The sequence below is a fragment of the Canis aureus genome, chromosome 16, assembly GCF_053574225.1.
Source record: "Canis aureus isolate CA01 chromosome 16, VMU_Caureus_v.1.0, whole genome shotgun sequence".
Lineage (NCBI taxonomy): Eukaryota > Metazoa > Chordata > Mammalia > Carnivora > Canidae > Canis > Canis aureus.
The window spans coordinates 54,008,569-54,024,360 of record NC_135626.1 but is presented as its reverse complement, the minus strand read 5'-3'; the positions used below and the strand labels follow the sequence as shown (position 1 = coordinate 54,024,360).

The following is a 15,792-nucleotide window of genomic DNA, read 5'->3' as shown; positions in this document are numbered from 1 at the left end:
ACCACTGGGCCACCTGGGCTGCCTGAGATAGAACTCCTTTTAAATAGCACCTTCATGGTGATTGATTTTTTGTTGTTGTTGTTGTTTATGTATTAGGAACACAGTTGGATGTGTATGTGCAACTCTCAGTAACAGAGGGTACCTTTATGTCTCTCACTGTCACTTTTGGACCAGGTCTCCTGTTTCCCCTCAGTGAAACCCCTGGTGGCACTTACCTAAGAGAGCCCGTGCCAATCTTTTACAGACCTCATCATAGCCATCATCACTTTCCAGAGAAGGGAGCAGGTGTGTCCTGAGACTAGTGACATTAGAGGCAGCCTGCCTCTCAGCTCTGGGGTCTGCTATCCTCATCCCCAAGTGCTACCCCCACCCGCATCCTTTTCTTCTAGTCTCTCACCTACGTCCATGTCCTTTTCTAAGTTTCTTTGCTCCTACGTTAAACTATCCCCTGCAACCTTCTTGCTCTCTCCAAAATATTTATTTCTTAGTTAATAATTAATATAGTGATCTCTTTGTCTCCTCCCTTGATTGAAATCCGAATATCCCCCCCGAGAAGGCTGCTGCTTCCGTAGTCATTCCAAGAGACAACTGCCCATTCCCTCAAACCGTGTGGTCCCTATCCCAGGGGGAGGATGAGCTGGTCTTCTGTATCCCTGCCACGTCTTCTAGACATTGCTGTTCCATCTTGATCTAGAATCTTCTCAGCTCTATACTTCATCTTGTCACTGACCCTACCTGCCATAGTCGCCTGCCTCCTGATCATTCCCTTTATTCATTAAAGACTTTGGAGCCAGAACTGCAGGCTTCCTTCATGCTAACCTAGATTTCAACATTCATATAAGTGACCCAGCTAATAATCTAGTCTCATGGGCCATTCAATTTCAGCTACTCCCTCACCTGCTCAGGACCTTGAACTTGTTAGAATTCCAGACATCTAAACATGAATCCATTTCTCTTACGACCTCCCTCCTAGCACATGTCATCTCTCATCTCTTAGAGACCTTCATCTCTTGATCCCAGAAACGTCCTAGTTTCTCTGCTTGTCTCTTCTGTCACTAACCCTTTGATTTTCCTTCACCTCTTCCAAAAGTTTTACACACATCACTACTGCTTCCCAGCTGAGCCTTTTGTTACCCCTCTGTGAACCCCTGTCTCAGTCTTGCTTTTCTATTTTTCTGTTGCACCTGTCCAAGATCCCCAACCTTGAATTGATGCTACTATTTGCCTCCTCTGTCTTTCCCTGGAACAGCTGAGTGTGTGATGCCTGAGAAACTCGTATCTTCATAAATACAAGATCTTCGTCCTGAGCCCTCGCTCCACCAACCACAAAGGCTGTACATTATGCTTCGGCAGCTCCCTCTCTCATTCTCCTAGACGGCAGTGCCTGACCCTCTCAGTAGATACTCCAGCCTTATAAGGAGCAGGACGGTGGTGGAATTGTTAGGAGCACACTATCAGGATAGCAGACAAAGGCTATCAAATGGAAGAACAAGAACTCAAACATTCTGTCTATGTCTGAAACCCCAGAAGAATTTCTGGTTGTATATCATTGTTGATGTTGACATAGGAAGAAAGAAGTGATTTCTAGAACACCTTTCTCCTGAAACTGCCAAAGAATTTTGTATATATTGTTTTTCATACTCTTAGAAATTTTTGTCTGAAAAAATATCTAGATTAAAACTTGAATCACAAATTATTTTAGAACATGACCATGTAAGTGTTCACATCACATTTGGCATTTTTCCATGCCATTTTATTCATTCTCCCTTGGAAACCCTGTACACGTTCATGGCTTCAATTATCACCTCCAAAATACTCCCCAAAACCAATCTGTGACTCTCACCTCTATCTTGAACTTCACTCTCAACTGTACAAATGTCAGTTGGACATCTGTGCCTGGGTATCCTGCTGTCACTTCAACCTTAAGATGTTGAAAACTAATTTGCCTTCCTATTCCCTTCCAATTCAGTTTGCTGACTTCCGTATTTCTGTACTATATCCCAAGTTCAATCATTAATATTAATCTTCATTTTCTTTCTTCCTGTCTCCCAAAGCTATACTTCCTTTTCTTCCTTTCAGAATTCTCCTGTTTACCCCCACTTTGTGTGGAGAGTGGCATGTACCATCTCTCTTCTTCCATCCTTCAAGCTGCAAACTGGATGAATAGTTCCTTTTACTTACAAGTAGATATCATTACTCATTTCTTATTTACTGTTCTATGTAGATCCCTATTTTCTTATCACTCTTGTTCCATTTTCTTCTTTGTACTCTGTTTTTCAATATTACTGAAATAGCTCAGAGGTGACTGTAGGTGGCAAATTCTATGTGTGTTTGTATACATGTATATATATGTAAGAATTATATTTATAATCTCTCCAAGTTTCCTCACATCAGTGTTATTAAAACTAAACATTTCTCAAACTGGATGTGACAGTAAGCATGAAGCACATATTTTTTTTAAGATTTTATTTATTTATTCATGAGAGACACAGAGAGAGAGAGAGAGAGAGGCAGAGACACAGGCAGAGGGAGAAGCAGGCTCCATGCAGGGAGCCCAACGTGGGACTCAATCCTGGGTCTCCAGGATCACGCCCTGGCCAAAGGCAGGTGCTAAACCGCTGAGCCACCCAGGGATCCCCGAAGCACATATGTTTTGTGGATGAAGAAATTGAGGCACAGAGTGATGCATCAGTACAAAGATTCAGTGTGAGAGGGATGTAGCATTTAAACTGATCCTCAGGTACTTTTCTACCTAGTGGATTCCCTTTTAGCAGGACAGGCTTAAGCTGAACCTAATACTATTGAGCATCATCATGGGAAATTATTTGATACCATGTTTAGTTATTATGTTCACAGATATCTATGTTTAAAAAGTCAGTAACTACTTTAAATAAGCCCCATAGCAGTATAGGAAACACCATTACTTCTAAAAAACAAATATTTTCTGAACTAAGACACCTATTACTAATCCCCTTCTCTTTTCCTTTTTCTTTCTGGAATGTGAAGAATTTATTAAATTAGTCAGATAATAAACTCCCTAATACAAAAGTCAAACTAGAAGTAGAGGGAAGAAACTCCAAAAGATACCTGTAAATCTTACAACTGAAAACAAACTAAATAAAAGCCATTTCTCTCTCCTGGATCCAACCACTACTTCTTTGGTTTTGGTTTTTGTTCCACTTAGATTGCAATGTCCTAAAAGCAGAATTGTAATCATGAATATATTTCCTGTAATAACTTAGGGACACTTACAGAAGTAGTCCCTCTATTATCAGAGAACACAGCACATTCTGTTAAGTTGCTAAAATGGAACTGGGTCCTGGGAATTTAAAATTAGCATTATGTATATTTAAATGGCTGCGTAAGAGCACCCTGCACATGACCTTGATTATTAAATGAATGACACTTTAAAGTCAACTCGGTGTGTTGACTGTAAGGCTTTGCGGAGAAGAAAAGTGTTCTAGAAGATCCATTGTTAAAATAGCAGCAGAAGCACTGTATGATACCTTCAAGTGGGCCAACTGGGTAGTTATTGAAACCAAGTCACAGCTGGGACTATTACAGTTACTGGCACAGTTGTGAGGTGATAATCTTCTCATATGTCCTCTTGGTGATAATAGGACCCGAAAAGTCAGTGAAGGAAGAAAAGTTGTAAATTATCACAGAGCTACACTTTGACCTCCTGGAAGAGGGCTTTAGGTTGATTTCAATGTTTCTAACATCTTGCAGAATTTATAGCAACCACTTTCACTGTTTTGTGTTTGCTAAAAGTGTAACTTTAAAAAATTACTTTAAAAGTGAGTGGCTCAGTCAGTGGGGCATTCGACTTTTGATTTTGGCTCAAGTCATGATCTCAGGGTCATGGGATGGAGTCCAGTGTTGGGCTCTCTGCTTAGCAAGGAGTCTGTCTGGGATTCTCTCTCTCTCTCTCTACTTCTGCCCCTTCCCTGTTCATGCAAGTGCTCGCTCTCTCTCTCAAATAAATAAATAAATCTTTAAAAAATAAAAGTGAGCTTTAAAATTCATTCTTCTCTTTGTTTTTTTTTTAAGATTTTATTTATTTATTCATAAGAGACAGAGACAGAGACAGAGAGAGAGAGAGAAGCAGAGGCATAGGCAAAGGGAGAAGCAAGATATCTGCGGGAGCCTGGATGTGGGACTAGATCCTGGACCTCAGGATCACGCCCTGAACCGAAGATAGATGCTCAACCATTGAGCCACCAGGAGCCATTCTTCTCTTTGGCAATTGTAAATTTTTTAGGGAAGATGTTATCATCGTAAGTGATGTTGAAGAAATATTTGAAGGACCTGAAAACATAAAACTCTTACAAGAAAAGAGGGAAGAGCTCCTTGACATTAGTCTTGATTTCTTTATTTGATTTTTTGACATTGATGATAATTATTTGGGTATGACACCAAGACCACAAGCAACAAAAGTAAAAAATAAACAAGTGAGACTACATCATACTAAAAGACTTCTGCACAATGAAGGAAACCATCAACAAAAGCAACCTACTGAATGAGAGAAAATATCTGTAAATCATATTCTGATTAAATATATCCGAAATATATAAGGAATTCATACAACTCAATAGCAAAATAACAACAGTAACAACAACAATTAAAAAATGGGTAAAGAACTTGAACAGACATTTTTTTCAAAGAAGATATACAAATGGTCAATGAATACATGAAAAGGTGCTCAGTATCACTAATCACCAAGGAAATGCAAATCAAAATCATAATGAGATATCACTGAACACCTGTTAGATAAGCTTATCAAAAAGGCAAGAGAGAATAAGTGCTGGAAAGGATGTGGAGAAAAGGGAACCCTCTTGCACTGTTGGAGGGAATGTAAACTGGTGCAGCCACTGTGGAGAACAGTATGGAAGTTTCTCAAAAAAAACTAAAAGTAGAGCTACCATACCATCTTAGCAGTTCTACCTCTGGGTATTTATCTGAAGGAAATAAAGTCACTATCTTGAAGGGATATTTGCAATTCGTGTTTGTTGTATCATTATTTACAATAAGCAAAATGTGAAAACAGCATAAATGACCATCAAAGGATGGATGGATAAGGAGAATGTGGTGTATATACACACATACACACAATAGAATATTGTTCAGCCATAAAAAGAAGGAAATCTGCATGTTTGACAACATAGATGTATTCTGAGGGCGTTATACTGAGTGAAATAAGTCAGACACAAAGAGACAAGTACTATATGATCTCATTTACAGGTGAAATAAAAAAAGATTAAATAGAAACAAGTAGATTGGTTAGTTGCCAGGGGCAGGGAGTTTGGAGAAATTATTGAAGATGATCGAAAATTATAAACGTTTACTTATAAAATGAGTAAGTTCTAAAAATCTAATATACAATATAGAGTATGGTTATTATAGTTAGCAGTACTGTATTATGTACTTGAAAGTTGCTAAGAGGGTAGATCTGGAAAGTACACACACACATACACACACACCACAATAATGCTGAGGAAAGCAGAAATACTTGAATTCAAAATAAAAACTCAGTACTTTCCTTTCTTGCTACCACAAGTTTTGATCACAAATGAACCAGATGATATCTACACACTGCTTTGGCCCACTTAGCTGACCTGATACCCATATTTATTTTTAAATTAATGTTTGTCTCTTTGCATATTCTCTCTGGTTGGCCTTATGTGGTAATTCAGAAATATATTTAGACCAAAAACCTCTTATACTCCATTTATTTCATGCCGACTTTATAACACAAATAATTGCAGATTCAAAGTAATTATTTTATTAGTATATTCAACAGACCCATGTTAAGGATATGCCATGTTTACCATGATCTTGTAGAAGATACTCAGATAAATAAGAATAGAACCCCCACATAATTCATATTTAAGTAGGAGAATTTAGTCACCTACCAACAAACTGTTTTTTTTTTTTTAAGGAAAATCTTAAGAGTTTTAGTAAAGTTTTAGAAAAGTTCATTGGAAAGAGACCCCTTAGAATTGCCAGAATCAGAGATGTTACGGAGACAATGAGATTTGAGCTAAAAGTTTGAAATCCTTTTCTTACATATGCATGTTCAATTGTTTTTATCATAAGCAATAAATAACAAGTGTACCTCTCTGAATGCCCTGAAATCAGCTCTGAGCTATGTGAATAATTTTTAAGAGGAAAAAAAAAACCTACTAATGCTCTTTTTCATAGAGGGCTATAGTTAGTAAACTTTTTTCCCATATCTGTATAGCCATAACTGAGTTTTTAGTAAGTATTTCCAAATAGAAATGCCCCTCTAATTTTATCTCTGGCTTTCAGAACCCAACATCTGTGCGTGGTTTCAAAGTGATGAAGTGAGGGTTTGCTGGCAGGGCAGGCAAGCCCTGGGAAACTCTTATTTCATAACAATATCACTTGGCTATGGGGCTAAAGACACAAAAGACAAGGGAATAGTTTCATGTGAGATGGGGGAGGGGATATCTAAGAAATTCCTTCCCTCTGAAATTGCTTTCGAAGGAAGATGGCCATTTGCTAGCATTCCATCTCATTATGCTATGACCAGAAGGCTGTGCAGCTCCCTAAAGGCAGATGCAAGGATGTATCATATCAAGTAGCTTTCTTTGGAGAACTTCCAATCGTGTTGTCCTGGCAGGACAGATAAAGTACATATGGAGGATGCCTGGGTGGCTCAGCGGTTGAGCATCTGCCTTTAGCCCAGGGCATGATCCCGGGATCCAGGATCGAGTCCCACATTGGGCTCCCCGCGTGGGGCCTGCTTCTCCCTCTGCCTGTGTCTCTGCCTCTCTCTTTCTCTCATGAATAAATAACTAAATCTTTTTTAAAAAATAAAGTACATATGGAGATGTAAACTAATTGTAAAAGGAAAGATGGGTGTACAAACTGGCAATTCACTAGAGACGGCAAGACATACACAACTGAGTTAAGAGACCAGACTCTGATTTTGTATGTACTTAGGCAAGTAAAAATCCTCTAGATGCCATTTCCTCAGCTGTAAAATAAGAGGCTTGGACTAGAGTCTTCCAGGCCTGCATTTGCTGAAGTGAAGAGCTCCCAGCAGAGGAAGGATGGCATTTCAAGAGAAAAGGAGAAGGGAGTGTGTATCTGTAGGGGGAAAGGCTTAAGAAATGCATGGACATAGGAATGTGTAAAGTTATTTGGAGCCTAGGGTGCAAAGCAGTCTGTCCTTAGCCTTGGCTGTAGACATCCCCGCACCCTGCAGAGCCGGTCTCCAAATAGCTTCCCAATTACAAATCCAGGGCATTGCCTCTTCTTACTCTCCTCCCTCCCACACATGTTCCTATTTCAGTCTGCATCTTGGGACAATTACAAGCCTCAAATCCAAGCATTTCTAGGGTTGTTATCACAACTTCAGGATAGGATAAGCATAGCCCCAAAGTAAATGAAGGAATCCAGAGCTGAAGCCCATGAAAACAGCCCATGTTGGTGCCAACAAGAAACATCACACATGTTCCAACCTAGATTCACCTAGTAGGTCTTCGGTGAATTGAGGGTCAGGCTTGTGAACGAAGTGTACATGGCGCTAGGCAAAGAATCAGATGACCTGTATTTATGTCTTATCCAGCTCTGCCCTCAGGTATGTTGGTTGGTCTCACTGAGATTCAGTTTTCCCACGTTCCATAGGACAATATTGTCTTTGACTCTTTCAGATGTTTTTTTTTTTTTTTTGAGGCATAATATAAACTATTCAATATACATGGAAACTTTTTTGGAAAACATAAAGTGCTAAGCCAGGTAAGGAGTTTTCCAGATATGCTCACATATATTGAATTTATGCTTTATGGTAGTTGCTAGATTTTCTCTTTAAAACAGTAATAACTTTACTAGTTTTATTGCAGTACTCTTCCCAAAACATTTCCAATTATTATACGCTCTTATTACATTGAGGCTTCTCCCCACCCACCAGTGGTTAGCGATGTGAATGGAGGTAGAGGTTGTAAAAATGTGTGATGATGCAATAGAAATATGCAGGTAGAGATGAGTGTTTAGATAAACGTATTTGGAACTGAGTACTGTAAAATGCTAGATCTAAGAGCAGTCATTGACTTAAAATCCATCTGTGAAAAATGTTTATTGACTTTCTCAAATGTGGTAACAGTAAGCTTTTTTTTCTTTAACATCCTATAAATAATAATGTGCTGTGCTTTTATCAGTAGGTAGCAACATAACTAGGTAATATAAACTCACTTTCCAAATGTAAACAATAAGCCTTCAGAAATTATTTAATTGACATTGCGATAGCTTTCTAAAAATTGTCTTTGGCCATTTTAATTTCATAATAATATTATCACATTTCTCATTGCAGCTCTGTGGACACAACTGTCTAGAGCATGGTAGGATCTTCATATTCAATAGCTATAATGAGATAATTATCTATTTTATCTTTGGATTGAATAGTCTGACTTGTTAGAATTGAGGGCACAACTTTAAAGGCAGTTTTTATTTTGTTTTTTTGTTTTGTTTTTTTTTTTTTTTTTAATTTTTATTTATTTATGATAGTCACAGAGAGAGAGAGAGAGAGAGAGAGGCAGAGACACAGGCAGAGGGAGAAGCAGGCTCCATGCACCGGGAGCCTGATGTGGGATTCGATTCCGGGTCTCCAGGATCGCGCCCTGGGCCAAAGGCAGGCGCCAAACTGCTGCGCCACCCAGGGATCCCCAGTTTTTATTTTGTTTGCATAAGTTTTCCTTCCACCAGTAGCATATTAAATATATTTACAAAACACCACGATGTTCTTTACCAATCAAAATCTTAAACTATAAATAATTTCCTTAAATATATAAAGATGCTCACTTGGTAAGCATTGATTCCGTGGCTACTATGTGTCAGGCTGTTATTACAGAGAGAAATAAGAATTCATCTCCCCTGTTAAGAGGTCTCACAGACTGATGGGAGGAACAGATATTCCATAGCTCAGATCATGAGAGCTATGATTAGGGCAGTAGGCCCACAGTCAGCAGCCATGAGAACCACTGAACTGGCCTGGTGATACCCCTCTGGGCAGGTCACTGTGGACATCAAGGAAAACAGTCAAAGCCTTTTGAAAGCTACAGAAAAAGCACAATATACTTTGCCTTTCCAGACTGTTGTGAGATATGCTTTAAAAAAAAAAACTACGAATTGCCTCTGGGAGGCTCAGTCAGTTAAGCATCTGACTCTTGGTTTCAGCTCAGGTCACGATCTTCAGTTCCTGAGATCAAGACTTGCCCATCTGGCTCCATGATCAGTACAGCCTCTGTTTCTCTGCCTCTCCCTCTGCCCTTCCCCCTGCCCATACTCTCTCTCTCTCTTTTTCAAATAATAAATAAATCTTTAAAAAAAAAAGTTATCTGCACCCTCAATCAGACATAATTATTTTTAAAAAGGTTATAATCAGGCATATCAAATTTTAAAAATATTTTTGAAATAGCTTTGAACAATATGAGACTAATACATAAGACTATATTTTGGTTTGGCAAAAGGTGAAAATGAAGATAAATCTGTATCTTTATTTAAGCATTAAAGCCCAATATAGTAAAAGCAACAAATAAAGATGCATATAAAAATGTGAAAGGAGACAAAGCCATATATCTGTATGCATGTAAAATACACGTATGTGCAAGAAACAGGATATACATTTATCAATATAATTTCTATTTTTTACAGACTGTACACACAGTAAGAGAAATATCTAACTCCCTGAAGTTTTGGTATCATTTGCAGACAATTACTACGGCACGCCAAAGCCTCCAGCAGAACCAGCACCATTATTATTAAATGTAACAGACCAGATACTTCCGGGAGCCACTCCAAGTGCTGAAGGAAAACGGAAGAGGAATAAATCAGTGAGCAACATGGAGAAAGCCAGTATAGAGCCTCCCGAGGAAGAAGAGGAAGAGAGGCCTGTGGTCAATGGAAATGGAGTAGTAGTAACACCAGGTTAGTCATTTAACATATGTACATATTTATATGTATGATTGATTATAGTTAACCTCAGAGAGAGAGGATTCTAATATCAAATGGAAAGGACATAATTCTTGTATCCCTTTTATTAGTTTTAATTTCGACATATAAACCAATTAGTTTATGTTCCTCGGTTTTTTGTTTCATATACACAGTATTAATAGAAATCTAATGAACTATTTCTACATTTTAGAAAATATTACAAGTCATGAATATGATTGTATAAAGTTCTGGGATCTTTGCTAATTAAAATTAGGTAAAATCTATCCTTAGAAATCTTACTATACTCACTGTTCTGGAAAAAGAGGTTGTTTCATGTGATTTAGTTAACAACTTCAATGAACACTGTACTCAAAATGACTAGAGCTACACCATGTCTGTATATTTTTCTCTCCACCCTTACTATCTAATCTGGCAATGTGGAGAAAGCATCTTTAGACATTGACTTCGTAAAGGCACCTACCCTTGAACAAGGAAAAGGCTTGTTATCTTTTTTATTTATGATCTATCATATCACATATATAAAGAAGAGCAGGCAGATATAAAGTGTGTTTGCACAAGGGTATGGCTTTGCTATTTTCTTGTGCTTATTACTAACTGAGTGCCAAATTTTATTATAATTATAAAATTAGTTTTTTTTCCTTACATTACTTATGATTAAATGTTAAAGCAAAACTATGGCATTCTTTTTTTATATACTTTTTTAAAAGATTTTATTTATTTATTCATGAGACACACAGAGAGAGAGAGAGAGAGAGAGAGAGAGAGGCAGAGATAGAAACAGGCTCCATGCAAGGAGCCCGACGTGGGACTTGATCCCGGGTCTCCAGGATCACGCCCCGGGCTGAAGGCAGCGCTAAACTGCTGAGCCACCCAGGCTGCCCTAACTATGGCATTCTTATAGCCTCTAAGCTTGGAGTAAATTTCCAAAGTTTTATTAGTTATTTATTTTTTAATAACAGCATACTAGTAGGCATTGAAAATCTAAGAACTGAAAAGCTCTTGAAAAAAATGTTAACACATGAACTTCTCATACATATTATTTTTTTAAGATTTTATTTATTTATTCGTAGAGACAGAGAGAGAGAGAGAGAGAGAGGCGGAGAAGCAGGCCCCATTCAGGGAGCCCGATGTGGGACTCGACCCTGGGTCTCCAGGATCACACCCCAGGCTGCAGGTGGAGCTAAACTGCTGCACCACGGGGGCTGCCCCACATAATTCATAATTATGAATAAGGAAGGTTAAGAAATAAGCTTATGAAATGTTGATAAAAATAATAGAGCATGAAAATTAAAATACTACGTCACTATAGAAACTGTACAATGATAATTAAAAATAGAGACATCAAAATAGTTGTAGGAAATATACTATTATTATTTAATATATTATTATTAATTACAAAAATGTTTTTCCTCAAACATAGGGAGACCAAAATCTAATCTATTCCAATCAGTGTGTAAAACCTTAAAAAGTGATTTCATCTTGATTTCTCAGAGGAGGACAGCCTCCTCCATAAATGCAATGGTGAAAAACTTATGCTCTGTTCCTACCAATCACCAATTTCTGTATATAAATGCTAAAGATCACTATTGTACATAATGTAACTTGCTTACTAAAGACCCTGTGCCGGAAAAAAATGTGATGCGGTTCAGAAGGTGAAGAACTAAGTAAATGTATATGAGAGGAAAGCAATTTATAGGTCTATAGGTAATTTTCAAGCAATTAGATACCTTTTCTGTTCTGATTCTGAAATATCTTTGTCAAAATATTTATTTTTCATTATGTAATGGATTTTGAATTAAGTTGGTAGTACATAGTTTTCTTAGCTATCTTTGATATGAGAAGCAAAATGATTCAGCCAAGTGGAAGCAGTAATCACAAAAAAACAAAGTTGGAGATCAAAAAGCAGTTACAGAGTTTGTTACTGATTAATACCTTACAGCTAAAAACATAAAATATTTGCCCTTGGTTGGGCCTGAATCGTTGGTTTCTATTGCATTTCTACTCTGTATAAGGCAAATCAAATGAAGTATTCTTGACATACATTTATTTGTAAATTAGAAATTTATTTAATTGGGCGTCATAGTAAATGTAGAAAGCACCATTCCTTTCAATTCATATATTAGACATAAGGAATTGGGTTTGGTTTGTTTGTGAGTTTGGGCTAGGCAGGAGGGGTCCCAAGGTACATGGATTGGTTTGCACTCTTCTTAAGCAGCCCTAACAGTATGTCTGTCCCTGGACCTCTCAGCCTGAGGACGGTAGAGAACAACTACCCAGGCCAACTCTGGGATGTCTGGATAGTCAATAGATGCCACAAATGCCAACAGATGCTTGCAGTGGCTCTGTAAGCCTGGCTGGACTTCTCTGTCCCTTATGGGAGATGAGACATATGTAAATTAGGCGGCTCTTTGCCCAGTGTTCAAAGATGGAGAAAACAGCCCCAAACCAGAAATTGGTCCTTCATCCTTTATTAGAATATCCAATAGAAACTTTAGGGTTCACATTGCCTCCTTCCCATACATATTCACTCAGATCTTCATCTTTTGAACTTTGTCACGTTTTTTTCTAGCTTAGGGTCTTTATCCTGCCTTTTTTCTTCCCATACATGTTTACCAGATGTAAGACACTTTAAACAATATTGAGAAAATTCTTGCTTAAATTTTAGTTACCGCCCTGTATCAACTAAGAGCCTATAATACTAATTAACATCAGATGTCAATTCAGAGCATAAATAGTACAATCGATGAGGTGCATTTAGAAAGTGAGAAAAGCTTACTGAGGTACTTTTATTCCATTACATAAAAATGCTGATAATACCGATAATAAATAATGTAAAAATTAACCTCTTGTGGATGCTAACCATGTTCTAGAAACTCTTTAACTTCATTATGTGTACTAGTTCAGTTATTTCTCCTAACAGATTTTACGGGTTAGGTACTATTTCATAGAATAGGACACTGAGGCACACTACTGTTAAGTAATTTGCCCAGAAACTGGGATTTATTTATAGGAAATATCGATCCAGAAGCATGTTCTTAGCTGCTATGCTATCTGAGTGTAATAGCACCAATAGAAGCATAAATACATTTCTCAGCAACATGTACGTACATGATCATTATTTTACTTGTACCTCTTTAAAAGTGGCATTATTAGTTTCTACCTACTACAAGTTTCTTATTTCTTTCATTTCTGGAAATCATGTACAACTCCACTTATGTGGCTCTGTGGTTATTAAAAAAATCGTATTTTTAAAAAATATTCTGCATGCATTTAAGCATCAAGCCTACCAATCTTGGGCAGCCCTGGTGGCATAGAGGTTTAATGAAGCCCGGGGTGTGATCTTGGAGATCCAGGATTGAGTCCCATGTCAGGCTTCCTGTATGGAGTCTGCTTCTTCCTCTGCCTGTGTCTCTGTCTCTATGAATAAATAAAATCTTAAAAAAAAAAAAAAGCCTACCAATCTTTAACTCCTTATGTTTTACTGAAATGAATTATTCTCGCTAGGTAAATAAAGGTTTTAGAAGAGTCCTCAATTTACTTCTACTACTCGTTTTCTTCATCGCTTCTCCTTTAGACTTAAACTTAGAACTATACATTCCTTTTAGTTTCAGGCCATATTTATGTAAAGTTTGTGTACATGAAGCTCTACTGACCTGTAACATTGTCCACGAATAGTCAAGTATTTTAAGTGAATAATTAATGTTAGGCTCCCTTTTTTGGTTGGAATTACATCAAACAGATGGAGTTAGCCCATATCACCTAGAAAAGCCATGGGATGATCTTTCAGTGTCTCAGATCAGAAATGTTTCTCTCTCTGACATATGTCACTTTGATGATAGAAATCAGTATTGTTCTATCCTTAGAAATGTAGCTTTAACCTGGTTAATACTGACAGTCACAAAAATAACAATGAAAATAAATAATGGCAACTCTCCTTTAATGAATGCATAAGATGTGCTAGACATATAGCCCATACGTTATTTCTTGTCCCATAACCATGGTATGCTTACTTATCAAAGAATATGCTGAAACTTAGCTTAAGGTACTTAACTAAGGTAATAATTATTTAGTAACAGTGTTAAGATCTGGACCCAGGAACACCCGAACTCATCCTGTCCCCATCACCTTTGCTGGGCTGTTAACCATGTTGAGGACAGCATGACTCCTGACCTCCATAAGGTAAAATCAGTCTTTCAGCTCAGTGTATTTCATTACACTGTATTCTGTTATATTTGTCCTTCAGTGAATGTGTGGCTGCAGTGTTAGATCGAATGCTTGCAAAGATGATACAGCTTTACATCATCTTAGAAAATCTGTCTTTAAACTGATACTTAAAAATCATATCCCCAGGAAACCTTTCCTTGACATTAACCTCACCTATATTTAGGCATCTTTATCTTGTTAGAGTTGACATCCAGCCCCATAGCTTGAAATACTGTCGATTACCCGTAGCCTTCACTTTCCTCTAATGTCCCAGGGCCATATCTCTAACTGCTGCCCACTGGACTGCCCCTCCTAAGCATTTCTGTAGCATCTTAAATGCAACATTCCTGGGACTCGGGGATCACAACCTGAGCCCAAGGCAGATGCTCAACCCCTGAGCCACCCAGGCATCCCTCAGCCACATTCTTATACCAGCTTGTGCAGAGCACCCGCTCTTCCTGAAATGAACCCTAGTGCAGCTAGCACAAGAGTGAGAGGATTCAGTCCTGCTGCAGGGGGATTTATAGACAGACCATCTGGAACTGTGGAGAAAGTGGAGATGTCTCTGAGAGAACTCTCGGTTCGAGTCCAGACTCCGTTGTTTGCTCTGTGACATTAAGCAAGTTGTCTAACTGTTCCCAGCTTTGCTTTTGTCTCTAACATGAGGTTAATACTGCTTGTGCTCTCTCTGTCAAATAAATAAAATCTATTACAAAAATAAAATTTTTTTAACTTTTTGAATAATGTCTGTTTTAAGATTTATTTTATTATTTATTTATGAGAGAGAGAGAGAGAGAGAGAGAGAGGGAGAGAGATTGGCAGAGACACAGGAGGAGGGAGAAGCAGACTCCATGCCGGGAGCCCGATGTGGGACTTGATCCCGGGACTCCAGGATCGCACCCTGGGCCAAAGGCAGGCGCCAAACCACTGAGTTACCCACGGATCCCCATGTCTCAGTTTTAGAATAGACTTCCAGAACAAAAATAATACCAGGAGTTCCATATACCTCACATCCAGTCCCCATATTAACATCTTTAATTAATGTGGTGTACTTGTAACGATTAGTGACTCAGTATTGATACAGTATTGAATGAACTCTACACTTTATTCAGATTTTCTTAGTTTTGATCTAATATCCTTTTTTTCTGGGCCAGGATGTCCCCTTGGGCTCCTCTGAGCTGTGACACTTCCTCAGACTTTCCCTGTTTTTGATGATCTTAACATTTTTTTGATGGCCTTGACATTTTTGAGGCATCCCGATCAGGTATTTTGTAGATTGTCCCTCCGCTAGAATACTACTCTTGATTAGATGATGAGGAGTTGACAACCACTCCCCCCATCCATACTTTACTCTTGAAAGGGTGGGGGTGACAAAGAAAGAAAGAAAGAAAGAAAGAAAGAAAGAAAGAAAGAAAGTCAGTCACTATGGGCAGCCTACACTACTGTGGAAAGTTATGCTCTACTTCCTTGAGGGCAAAAATACCTGCATAAATTTTTGGAATTCTTCAGCACAGATTTGTTTATTTTCCCCTCATATATTTAGTTATTCAATTATCTATATCAAGATAGATTCATGAACATTTATTTTTTTACTTTGGGTTAAAATCCACTGCG

The 15,792-nt window shown here is 38.0% G+C and overlaps 1 long non-coding RNA gene across 1 annotated transcript in view; it reads left to right on the top strand.

The window, feature by feature from the left end:
• LOC144286935 (uncharacterized) overlaps nt 1-14,167 on the top strand; it is a 107,806-nt gene extending 93,639 nt beyond the window's left edge. Inside the window, exons 3-4 of the long non-coding RNA XR_013354880.1 lie at nt 9,733-9,948; nt 14,046-14,167. This is a non-coding gene — a long non-coding RNA (uncharacterized LOC144286935). The remainder of the gene's footprint in view (nt 1-9,732; nt 9,949-14,045) is intronic.
• Nucleotides 14,168-15,792: the final 1,625 nt, after the last annotated feature.